Consider the following 9,650-nt stretch of genomic DNA (forward strand, 5'->3'; position numbering starts at 1 on the left):
GGAAGGCTCTACCTTGGGTTTTCACTTTTGAGTTCCAACACACACAAAGGAAAGCCATTTCAATACATACCATATGTTCTTGAACCATGGACTCTTTGGACACTCCTTCAATTATTTAAAAGTAGTTTCCATAATATCATCTTGTTTGAATTCTAAACACACATTATACGACTTATTCCAGCCAAATATACGATCTTTCGATATAACTAATCTCCCCATAATAAAATCCTTTAATGTAGTGAAATTTATGAAGATATGCAATAACATGAACATATCTAACATCACAAATGCCACACATGAATCATTACGGACTACAAACATGTCTCTTTAATAAATGGAAATCTTTTATCCAGTCACGGTAGGTCAATTAATACGTTCAAAAGATCTCAACCATAATAACATCGACGAATAGGTTTTCTAATTCTTCTATCCAGATTGACCTTTAAGGTTCTTTGATCTTTTTTATTCATAACCATCCTTACATCTACGCTTAATTTAACTTTGTCATTACAGAAAAATAGTGCCATATTGTCGAATATATGATTATTCTCAATCTACACAAAACTTAACTTATGGACTAATTAACTCAAAACTGATCATCGATATGTAGAAACCAAACGTGAAATATTTGCAAATTTTTGATAAGTTGCATGATATATAAACATCTAATATGATCCTAATATCCTCAAAAACTTTTCAAATGTCTCAAGATTCAAAGATTGGTAGGAAGTTTGTGACATTAACTGACACATAGTCTTTCAATTGCTTTAAAGTTTGGGTTACTTGCATTACCATGGTTACTACCATGCTTGTCTGTCGTCAATGTTAATCCTTCCTTTCCCTTTTTAGAGGCTATAAAACATCATTTGCATTTGTCCTTATGATCATCATGATGAAACAATATATGCGATCCAAAGCGATGGTTGAACAAATATACTTCTTCCATTCTAAAATCTAACATTGAAAACAAAATGATTATACTTTAGATATCAAGCACACCCCAGATTACTTCTCAATACTATATCAACCGACTGCTATAACTCAACATAGAAAGTGAAACGACAATGATTAGGGGTTTTGAATCTTTCAATCCTTATAAACACTTTATACTTTTTATTTCATTATGAATCATGTTTTTCTCATGATTAAATAAACTTTAAATGTTTTTAAAGAATATTTTATAAAATTATTTTTAGAACTATATATAATATATTTTTATAAATTATTTTAAAAACAATTATTTATAGAAAAAAAAATAAATGGCATGTATGCCATTTTATATAAATATATTTCAAACTCTTTAAAAAGAAACAAGATTGTAAAAAAGAATAGATCTAACTTCGTTTAAAATTCTACAACTAGGCACATAACATATTTTAAATTCATTTAAATCCAATCTATTTAAATTCAAATCTTTTGATGCATTCAATCCCCACAAAATCACTTAAGAAATCCAAATCTCACTTGAGATTATTCTCAAATGGATGGGGTAGATTTTAAAGTATCAAATAACATCAATTAACTCTCATTTAGTAGTTGCTTCAATTAAAACATTAAAAATATAATCTCATAAACCATTAAGAGCATACACAAAGACAGTTGATTCGTACATAATAATTTTTCTCCATACACAACAATTTTTGTTTTAGAACATTATATTGTACAACTCTATAAATCTTAAATTGTTGTGTATGGAAAAAAACTTTTATATACGAATCACATCAGATACACAAATACAAATAGTAATAGAGCTTATTTTGTTGAATTTTATTACACATAAACAACTCATCAATTTAAATGGTTGAAACAATCTCTAATATTTTTCACCAACTTGTAAATAGTAGTTACTAATTTATTTATATAGATTTTTTTAATTGTGATATAATTTGTTTAATTATAATTTATGGAAAACTCTATTCGACCTGCACAATGATTAAATTTTTTTGCCTTAGTGCTTCTAAACTTATATACTATTTAAAAAAGCTTTTAATTAAGGGATCTTCAACTGTTAAACTTTTAAAATCTTTTTATTTTTGTTATATCCGCTTTCCACTTAAATTTATTTAATAAAAAAAGGTTGTTATAGAATTCTACAATAGTTAACATTTTCAAAAAAAATTATAAATTAACTAATATATCTTAATGATTTATAAAGTCCTCTCATATAGTTATTAGACATAACGGTACAAACATAAAATACAAAAAATAACTATGTTGAGTACTTTTCCGAAAAATATATTAACAATCAAATTTTTACATATAGTTATAAAAACAATACACACAAAAAATATATATGATCACGAAGTTTAAAATAATATATGATATTTGTTTTATTTTGATGTTTTGAAGTTTTGACAATTACATTTAAATTACATATTTCATGTAAAGAAACATTAATTTTATTTTGTATAGTTAATTAGATAGATCAATTAATAAAAATAAATAAAGATTTAATATCTAAATATAAGTAGGATATAAAATAAAATGTTATTAAATTTGAAAAAAAAAGATAATTAAAATGTTAAAGAATACTAAATAGTTGGTCTAATTTATTAATCTGACAAATATAATGGTTATAAAATATTTGTAAATAGATAGAAGACATATAATTGTAAAAAAAGAGTTCATTTGGTTTGTTATTTTTTTGTTATGGTCCAAACCTTTTCAAAATTATGGATTTCGTCTTTTGACCAGAACAACCGTCTCTAACTCCTCCACTGCCTTTTAAACCACTTGAAATTCCAACAAATAACATTTTTTTTTACCCTTTTTGGATTTGATCTCAAACCATTTTCTATCAAACAATATACCTTCAAACGCATTTCCAATCAAAACTAGTTAACAACGTCTAGGCTTGATTTATTCTTTGTTTATCCATAGTGTCAAATAGGTTTAGCTTGATCTGGTTTCCAGAATGATCATAAATTATTTTCTACAAAGACCCGATTAATATTAATATTCATCTTTTATTCAATAATGATACATTTATTCGATCTAATAAAAAAAATTAGAAAATAAATATTTATTGGATAAGATAGTTATTTTATTTTTTATAAGGACTAAAACTGTAACTAAATTATGCCAAAATAATAAAATAAAATAATAAAAAAATTAACCTAACCAAAGATAATGAAAATTACATGGATCATTTATATAGTTTTGTTTAAATATTTTAAAGCTACCACACTAAATAAGCTTTTACTATGTTTTTTAACCCAATAAACTTTTGAAAAAACATGCATTATAGATTCTCTAATAATTGTTGGTTTTGGCACAAATTGGTAAATTTGATCAACTGAATCAAGACAAAGGCAACATGGACAATGATCGCGACAATAACATATGGTTTTATTTGGGAGTTTTTCATTATATTTTATAAATAGATACCAGATAAAATTTTTATATAATTCATTTAATATCAAATTCTGTATTTACTAAAATAATCTATTTTTATAGATCTTTAATACATAAGTTTTTCGTAAATTGTTTTTCCGATGATTAATTACTTACCTTTATCTATTTTAAATATTTTATCAACTCTTTATTCCAAACGGTTGGTTTTGACACAAATTGGTAAATTTGATCAATTAAATCAAGACAAAGGCAACAACATGGATAATGCTCGCGACGATATCATATTGTTTTAATTGGGAGTTTTTCATTATATTTTATAAATCGATACCGGTTAACTTTTTTATATAATTTCTTTAATATCAAATTCTGTATTTACTAAAATAATCTGTTTTAGTAGATCTTTAATACATAAGTTTTTCGTAAATTGTTTTTCTGATAATTAATTACTTAACTTTATCTATTTTAAATATTTTATTAACTCTTTATTCCAATTTTTGTTTTAAACATATATCATATTTGATATCTTTATTGAAAAATATATATATATTTTTTAATTTTAATATTTAATAAATTAGATTAATTAGTTAAAAATACAAAATATGATTGTGGGAGATAAAATGAACATATTATTAAAATCTAAACATATTGGGAAAAAATTAATGCCACAATAGTTAAATAAGTATTAAAGAACACAAAGTGATTGATAAATTATAAGAAAGTAATATGTTTCAATAATGTTAAACGACTTTAACTAATCAATAATCCTAATAATTAGTTATATAAAAGCTTTTTAATCATTACAAAATATTATTGACATCCTCATAGCATAACAGGAACAGATCAGAAGTCCCACATATTCAATTAAATAATATTTTTATGTTGCATCATGTAAAATAACACTCCTTAAATCCCCAAATTTTAACTAAAAACTATACAAATACAGTTATCCTTAAAGCTTTTCATATCTATATATTGTTTTTTAGTGTATCATCAATCAATTAATTACCTGAAAATTTAATAACCGTTCGTCAACCCAACGCCGCTACATTATCTGCATAATGGTTAACCAACGCCAAAGCGTTACTCGTCACCTCCTTAACCGCCACCACACGACTACAAACGTCCGCCTTCATGTCGCCGTCGGCCACCTCCTCAAACCCATCCGTACACGTCTCTTCGTTGGTCAAGGCTGCGCTCATCCACGTCTGCACGTTACTTAGCTGGAACTTCACCGACTCCCCCGTCCAACCAAGCCGCTTCATTTCATTGAACGAATCCTGGATTTCGTCTACAGCGTCTTGGAACAACGATGAGCAGTCGTGTATAGCGGCGGTTTCCTTGGTGTTTCTGTAGTCTGAGTGTAGGGATAGGTTGGATACATAATTGCCCATGTCGGTGGCGTTGTATAGAGCTACATGAATAGCCACCTTGGCGAGGCGGCCGGGGTCATGGTGAACAGTGCCGGAGTAGCCAGAGAGAGAGGTGAAGCATGTGTCCGGGTACAGAGTTGTCTTGCAGCTTGAACGAATGAAGTCGGTGTCTTCGGGAGAAGGGAAGAAAGGGTGGCCGGCGGTGGTGGAAGCCAGTAAGACTGTTGTTGAGAGGAAGAAGAATAGGGTAGTGTTGAGTTGGTATTCCATATTTCTAACTGGCTTTTCTTAAACATATTGTCGTTTATATCAAAGGTTTAAGTAGACTCTTGTCATAAATGTGAAATTACTTTTTTGCCATAATAATAATAAAAAAAAAGTAGTGCTTAATTTGTTCTTTTTTTGATACTTGGATTATTACCCGTGGTTGATTATAATTTTATTTCTAAATATTTAAAATCTTTAGATTTATAAGAAAATAAAAAAAATTATTAAAATTGATTTTTTAGTCTTTTAAATTTAAATAAATAAACAAAATAAACTAATGAGTTTAATTTGTGAATTATGAAATAAGAATGTAAATTCATTAATAAAATTAATATTCATTTATTACTACATTTATTGTAATTATTATATTAAAATATTATATGGAATTTATTAAAGAGATAATGACTTGAAAGGGTAACGAACTTTCGACTTTGTTCACATTTAGTCACTAAACTTTTTTTCGTTATCTATTTGTCATTGAACTATTGAAACTGTTCACATTTAAGCCTTATGATCGGCTGTTACCGGTCATAAGGGTAAAATGTGAACAGTTTCAATAGTTTAGTGGCAAATAGATAACGAAAAAAAGTTTAGTGACTAAATGTGAACAAAATCGAAAGTTCGTTTCCCTCTAAAAAGTTCAATGACTAAATGTAAACAAACTTCATCTTGTATTATGTTTTAGTAAATTATTTATTTTTGTTAAATTGTAACAACATTTATTGATGAAGAAATCTATGAAATAAAAAAAAACAAAACCCTGAAAATATATTTAAAAAAAACAAAAAACCGAAACCGAAATAAAAAACCAATGGTTTGACATTTTCCAAAATAAAAAATCAAAATTTCCAATCTAATTTTGGTTTTACAAAAAAATGAACCATTCTCACTGATGTGAATTATGACCATTGGTTTGGCATGCGGAATTAAAGAACACGGTGATTTGGGTGTTTAAGATATGCATTCGATTATGAAAGGTGTTTACAAAAAAGGATCTAGATCTAAATCTACATAATTAACACACACTAACACTCTCAATGTTACATCTCTTAAGCACACCTCTACATGTGGTATGAACCCACCTTATATAGAGGTGTTTACATGTCTCTCTCTCTTTATCTCTCATGTCATAAAGGGGGAGTTTTGGATAGAAAATTCTGAATTGAGCGCTTTCTCATTCTCTTTTTGGTTTTATAATCATTTTTCGAATATAAAAAGGGGGAAGGATTTAGATATGGAAATCCGAAAGTTGAATTTTTGTAAAACCAAAATCAGATTGGAAAATTGTGATTTTTTATTTTGGAAAATACCAAACCATTGGTTTTTTATTTCGGTTTCGGTTTTTCGTTTTTTTTAATATATTTTTCGGGGTTTTGTTTTTTTTATTTCATAGATTTCTTCATCAACAAATTTGCTACAATTTAACAAAAATAAATAATTTTCTAAAACATAATAAAAGAGGAAGTTTGTTCACATTTAGTCATTGAACTTTTTAGAGGGAAACGAACTTTTGATTTTGTTCACATTTAGTCACTAAACTTTTTTTCGTTATCTATTTACCACTAAACTATTGAAACTGTTCACATTTTACCCTTATGACCGGTAACAGCCGGTCATAAGGGTAAAATGTGAACAGTTTCAATAGTTCAATGACAAATAAATAACGAAAAAAAGTTTAGTGACTAAATGTGAACAAAGTCGAAAGTTCGTTACCCTTTCAAGTCATTATCCCTTTATTAAAATAGAAAAACCCATAAATGACATATGAAAAAGAAATTAATTCAAAATAACCATAAAATGACATTTAGCAAATTGAATGAGAGCGTAACATGTGACAAAAAAACCTTCATTTATTAGATAAGATTAGGTATGAGACTCTTGTATTATACGAGTTTTTTTAATAAAATAATATAAAAAATTATAAATATACGTACTTTTTTACAATACCAGAAATATTGAAATTTGTATCACGATCTTGTGAAATTTTTTCCTTCAATATTATATAATTTTGGAATTGTTAATAGAGCTTAGCGTGAAATTGGCTAACATATGCAAATTATCAGGGAATTAAAAATGAAGGAAATTAAGGTTTGTATAGCAATTATTCTGAGAGTTTAATATAATTAAATACCTTACATATATAAACTATGTATTCAATTCCAAAATTTTTAATTTAAGAAAAGTGAAAAAAAAAAAACAGAAAATGTCATGTGCAAAATAAGAAATCCATAATATCTAACAAAAATTACATGTGGCAAATGTATAGAGAACATGACATGTGACAGAAATCATTTTCATTTATTAGGTTAGATTAGAGATATAATTAATATTAACTATTAAAATAATAATTTTCAAATATATATATATATATATATATATATATATATATATATATATATATATATATATATATATATATATATATATATAAACTTGCAACCACTTTAAGCAATATTATTCAATAAGCTTTATGAACGACTATCACATTAATAACATAAATATAATTGTCAATTTAATGTTTCATTTAACTAGACATTACTGCAAAAATTGTCTCTATGATTTGTATTTTTTTTTTAAACACGTCTAGACCTTCACAAAAAAATTTGATAAAACATTGTTATCAACAAGTTTGCTTATGTTTCTATCCCTCTTTAATAACCAAAAAATAAAATAGGGAACCATAATCTAAAGATCTTTATCTCGAATCTATTAAAAGAAAACTCAAACATGACAGAAAGATTACACACCTTTATTTCATTGAGATTTTTAGATCTGAAGATTGGGATGAGTTTTCCAGTTGATCTCAAGAACTATCTCTAAAACCCTCAGCAATAAAGAAACGAATTTTTCTGTGTAATTTTGTATGTCTCTTAGTATGCTCCTCATCACATGTATATATAGATTGAGATATACCCTAATGTGAGAGATGGAATGGACGTAGAGGATCTTGAGTCAAATTAGGAACTCAACCCACAAAAGGTAAGTAAATATCATATAAATCGGTCCATCAACAATTTATATTCTTATCATAATAATCAGATTTAATGATAACATTATACATATTTATGAAGTGGTCCCATAATTATCTAACATACCATTCTTCCTTACTTTTAAATATATTTTTTTAATATTTAATAAATATTAAAATTAAAGGGGCCCACCTTTCTTTCTTTCTCTCTCTCTCTCTCTCTCTCTCCCCCCTCACACACACATATACATATACCCAAGAGCATATCTAATGGGTTCTTGCAATCCACTGATCACCTCCCACCTCCAGTATATAACAACCTCATACATCCAAAAAGACGATGAAAGAATGATAACATAAAAAGTAGCGGGTGCCATGAAGTATTTGCTTCAATCGCTGCATCAAAACAGAGGGATGAAAAAAATCCCTAATTGAGTTAAAGCAAATGCTATCTTCACACACATTTTGTGTGTTTCTTCCCATGTATACCTTAGAGATCCATAAATCACAGAGAAAAAAACAGTGTCCCCATACCATCGACACTTTGTATCACCTCATCGTACTCTTTTCTCTCAATCGAGTTCCTGATTCGAACTAAGATCCATCATAAACCACTAAAATTAAAATCCACCTCAAAAGGGTTTCTGATTTAGAGGAGGTGATTACACCTTGTATATGTTTGGACGATGGGTTTGGTAATACATAATATCTATTCAGTTGTCTTTATATGTTGGGGTCTTATGATACTGGTGCTCCGGTGACTCCACATATGAGTTTGGATTCTCCATTACCTAATCCATCGGAGGTTGAAATCATTATGTTCCTCTCTTATTCAGGCTAAAGATGAAGAAGGGATGGGGAATGGAAAGAAAGAGAAACATGAGGTGCTTTTCTTCTTAGGTCTTTCGCTTCCGTTTCCAATATTTCGTTATTCTTCTACAGGTGGTACATTTTCTGGTGATTTCCATACAGTTTGTTTAAAAATTTGGTGTAAATTTGGTGTGTTTCAAATTTAATTGTGTTTTATGTATGTGTAGTTTAAGTTACATGTCAAATAAGGAAAAATAAGATGGTACGGGGGAAGTTGGGTATTACTTTTTCTTGCCTGATGCGTTTAATAGAGAGAGAGAGAGAGAGAGAAAGAAAGAAAGAGAGAGAGAGAGAGAGAGAGAGAGAGAGAGAATGGGTGTAGGCATGTTTCTTTTTAATATTTATTAAATTTAAAAAATTGCTTAACATAAGGAAGAATGGTATAACAGTCTTTCCAGTTTAGACAGAGACCAAAAACACAAGCAAAGTTACTAAATAAGACCATCATTCAATTTATTTTCAAGGTTAGGAAGTGTGGTCCGAAAAAATGAAAACAACAGGGACCATTTTTGCAGTTGAGTCTTTTAACTATTGTCATGAATTACTCAATTCAAAATTACTTATTTGACCATATTTTTTAAATAATTTTAACTATAATCGATTTAATGTTATGTTTAACTATTGTAATGGATAATTATTTCAAAATTACTTGTATATCCATATTTAAATTTTATCATGATTTTTTAAACATCAACTATTGGTTTTAATCTAACGTTATGCTATTCTTATTATTTTAGTTAATTTTAAACAACTTATAATTATTAAAAAATTATAGAATTTTTTAAATTTTACTTATTAATTTTAAAAAGATATAGTTACTA

General features: G+C 27.5%; 1 pseudogene across 1 annotated transcript; it reads right to left on the minus strand.

Moving 5' to 3' along the window:
* Window positions 1-698: 698 nt before the first annotated feature.
* On the minus strand, window positions 699-5,001 carry LOC145132959 (21 kDa protein pseudogene; annotated as a pseudogene). The gene is made up of 2 exons (XR_013718311.1): window positions 4,361-5,001; window positions 699-954 (listed from the first exon to the last, which is right to left on the minus strand). The product of XR_013718311.1 is annotated as a 21 kDa protein pseudogene (transcript).
* Window positions 5,002-9,650: the final 4,649 nt, after the last annotated feature.

This window comes from Lactuca virosa, chromosome 8 (assembly GCF_052849685.1).
Source record: "Lactuca virosa cultivar CGN04683 chromosome 8, Lactuca_virosa_CGN04683_v6, whole genome shotgun sequence".
Classification (NCBI taxonomy): domain Eukaryota; kingdom Viridiplantae; phylum Streptophyta; class Magnoliopsida; order Asterales; family Asteraceae; genus Lactuca; species Lactuca virosa.